Raw genomic sequence first — 3,597 nt, 5'->3', positions numbered from 1 at the left:
TGACCTCCAAACTGACCCGAAGGTGAGCGCCCAAGATGGCGGGGGCGGGGCGGGCGGGGGGCCGGGCGGCCTAACCTGTCTTCTGCTCTGCTCTGCCTCCTGCACCACGTTTCCTCCTCCTTTTCTTCCGTCTCCTCCTCCCCTGTCGCCCCTCACCTCCCTCCTCACACTGCAGGGTTACCCTCGATCCCTCTAAACGGCAGAACTCTAACCGCTGCGTTTCGGGCGCCTCTCTGCCCCAGGGATCCAAGATCAGTAAGTCCTGTCCATGCTCCGTTCTCGCTAGTTCTGCCTCCCTGCCTGCATGTCTGAACTGCGTGGTGGGCATCAGGGAGGGGGCTCTGTGGATGTGAGCGGGTGCTCGGTCTGTATGCGGGCTCTGGTGTTCACTGACTCGCAGAAGCATGGCCTCTGGAGCCAGGCTGGGAATCCAGGTCCCAGCTCTGCCGAGTGGCCTCAAGCCAGTCACTCAACCCCTCTGGGCCTTGCTTTCCTCTTCTTTAAAGTAGGGATGGTAATAACAGAGCCTTCCTCCTAGGATTGTTGATGTGTGAACTGAGCTTAGAGCATTGCCTTGCACATTGCTTTACAAATATAAATAATTTGCTGTTTTTACTGGCTGCTGTTGTTGTTCATTGAGTGCCTACTGTGTGCCTGGCCCTGTACTAGGCTCTGGAGTAGAGAGAGAACAAAAAGTATAAATCCCTGCCCTGGCAGAGTCAGTATTCTACCAAGGGACCCTGACAGGAAACAGTAAAATATACAGACCATTGGGTAGTGGTAAGAACTAAGAAAAAAGATAGAGCAGAGAGAGGGAGGGTGAGGGGTGTGGGGAAGAGAGAGGGCAGCTTTAAATGGGCAGACCTCATGAAAGAGGTGTTGTTTGAGCAAAGCTTGAATGCGAGTGTGAGTGTGTCTGTCTCTCTTTGTGGCCACTTCTCTGTGTAGAGGTGTGTCTCTGCCTCCTCCCCTCTCTTTCATCTTCCAATTCTTCAGTATCTCTCCTATGACCTGCACTAATCATCTCAGAATGATCCCCCTTCTGGGGAAGGACAGGGAGATCAAATCCTGAATCTGGACCCTCCCCAGCCCAGCTCCAGCCAGTGGGAGGGACTAGGGCTGAGGCTGCAGCTGCCTGGAGTCTCAGAGGCAGTGGGTTGGGGGAGGGGGGTTTCCTGTGTCCAGATTAGACACTCTGTCCCCCTCCTCTCCTCTAGGGTCGCAGACGAACCTGAGAGAATCGGGGGACCTGAGGTCACAAGGTGAGTGCATGGGCCTACCCCTGACTGCCACATCAGCCCCCTCCCTTCACCTCCCTCAGCACCTCACTGCATCACCCCAGACCTTAGGTGGGGCCCCAGGTCTCACCTTGCAAGGCCAAATTCCTGAAGTGCCAGCTCCTCTGACACCTGCATCGAGTCCTCTCATCCCTGAGCACTTTCCCTTGACCGTCTGAATTCTATACAGGCTGAGCCACCGAGCCCGGCTCTTTTTTTTTTTTTTAAGTTGGAATCTCACTCTGTTGCCCAGACTGGAGTGCAGTGGCACACTCACGGCCACCCCAGCATCGACCTGCTGGCCTCCGGCGGTCCTTCGGCCTCAGCCTTCCAAGTAGCCGGAACTACTGGTGCATGCTACCGCGCGTGGCTAATTTTTTACTTATTGTAGAGATGAGGTCGCCACGTTGCCCAGGCTGGTCTTGAACCTGTGGGCTCAGACAAACCTCTCGCTTCTGCGTCCCAAAGTGCTAGGATTACAGGCATGAGCCACCACTCCTGGCCTGGACTTTGGTCTCATCCCCTCTGCAACCCAACTCCTAGTCAAAGCCCTGCCTCCTGCACTTCCCACACAATGATGGCAGGAGGCTGCTGGCAGCTCTGGGCAGCGGGTGGCAAGCATTCTCTGTACAGGCCTAGACGGTTCATACATATTTCAGGCTCCAAGGGCCAGTCATGTTGGCCTGTTGAAGCAGCCATATTCAACACAAAACAAATGGGTGTGGCCGTATTCCAATAAAACTTTATTTAGAAAAGCAGGCAGCACTACAGTCCGCCAAGCCCTGGTTTAGTTTGACACTAGCAGTTTAGAGACCCACATAGAACAAAAGCCTTCCCGCTAGTTCCCAGGAAATCCCAAGGATGACTCTCATTGGCGGGGACATGGTCACATACTCATCCCCGAGCCGATGCCTTCGGCCGGAGAGGTAAGCTCTGATTGGTCAGGCCTAGTCATGTGGTCTTTCCCTATCCAATCACCGTGTTTGGGAAGGTAGAGCGCTGTCATTGGCGGAGCCGAGTCCCGTGCTCACTGTTGGCGCTCAGGGACTGTCAGACCCGCCTGAACCGGGGAGCCCAGACCCGGAGTGCTGCTCGGGAGGGACGGTCTTGGTACCGTGCAGGACCCCCCTCGAGTTTTGCAGAACAGGAGTCATCCCTGACCCACCCCCGCCCCCAATCCAGTAAACGCCAGCGGCACTCCCATCCCAAGCCGTCGTGACGATCAAGAAGCCCCCAGAGATGCCCAAATACCCCTTTGTGCGGCCAGTACTGCTGCTGGGTACAAACCCCAGCTCTGCGCTGAAGACCGTTGGTCCCCCAAGGGAACAGTGGTTACCAGAGGGATGTCTTCGGTAGACCACGAGCTCGGCTGCTTCAACAGAGAGGCCCACCCCCCACACACGCGCACACAATACAGATGGAAATCCATTTCTCAAACCACCCATGTGGCCAAGCCAGGCTGGTAGGGCCACCGTGTTCCATGAGGACGCTCATGTCCCCAGGTTCTTCCATCCCCTCCCTTGGAGCCCTGTCATCGCCTGCACAGTCGAGGCTGGCCCTGCTGCTGCCGGGTCCAGCTCCCGGGAGGTAGAGCTGGACAACCCGGGGCGTGCTGTTCCTTTGAAGGAGGTGGTGTGGCCTCGCACACCTCGCTTCTCGCATTCCGGAATTTGGAGACAAGGCCCCTCTTGGCTGCAAGGGAGGCTGGGATCTGTCATCTCCAACTGAGCAACTCTATAGGAAACTGTCACGGGGCAAAGGGGAGAATGGCTGTGTTTTGTTTGTTTTGAGTCGGAGTCTCACTGTGTTGCCTAGGCTGGGGTACAGCGGCATCCTCATGGCCACTGCAGCCTGGACCAGCTGGGCTCAGGCGATCCTTCTGCCTCAGACTTCCAAGTAGCTGGAACCACAGGCACACCACCACGCCAGGCTAATATTTTATTTACTGTAGAGACGAGGTCTTACCAAGTTGCCCGGGCTAGTCTCGAACCCTTGGACTCAGGCAGTCCTCTCACCTCCGCCTCCCAAAGTGCTGGGATGCCAGGCGTGAGCCACCACACCTGGCGAGGATGGTTTCTGAGGGACAAATAGGAGGCTGTCCCGAAGTGGGAGGCAGCCCCTCGGTGCCCTCCTGCCTCCCGCCTCTGACCTCTCTCATCCCCCGTCTCAGTTGCCATCTACCTTGGGATCAAGCGGAAACCGCCCCCCGGCTGCTCCGATTCCCCTGGAGTGTGAAGCTGACCAGCTCGCGCCCTCCCGAGGCCCTGATGGCAGCTCTGCGCCAGGCCACCGCAGCCGCCCGCTGCCGCTGCCCCCAGCC

At 57.2% G+C, this 3,597-nt stretch overlaps 1 protein-coding gene and 1 long non-coding RNA gene across 2 annotated transcripts in view; one reads left to right on the top strand and one right to left on the bottom strand.

The window, feature by feature from the left end:
* Positions 1–3,523, top strand: LOC110595556. Its single transcript, XR_002481913.1, has 4 exons — positions 1–22; positions 176–255; positions 1,218–1,262; positions 3,448–3,523. It is a non-coding gene; the product is annotated as an uncharacterized LOC110595556 (long non-coding RNA).
* CKM (creatine kinase, M-type) overlaps positions 1–3,597 on the bottom strand; it is a 25,580-nt gene that overhangs the window by 1,435 nt on the left and 20,548 nt on the right. The gene's annotated exons all lie outside the window — the stretch shown is intronic.

Source organism: Carlito syrichta, unplaced genomic scaffold, assembly GCF_000164805.1.
Source record: "Carlito syrichta isolate Samal-C Ts95f unplaced genomic scaffold, Tarsius_syrichta-2.0.1 Scaffold86271, whole genome shotgun sequence".
NCBI lineage: Eukaryota > Metazoa > Chordata > Mammalia > Primates > Tarsiidae > Carlito > Carlito syrichta.
Note: the sequence above shows the minus strand (reverse complement) of the source record. Positions and strands in the feature narration are given on the sequence as shown.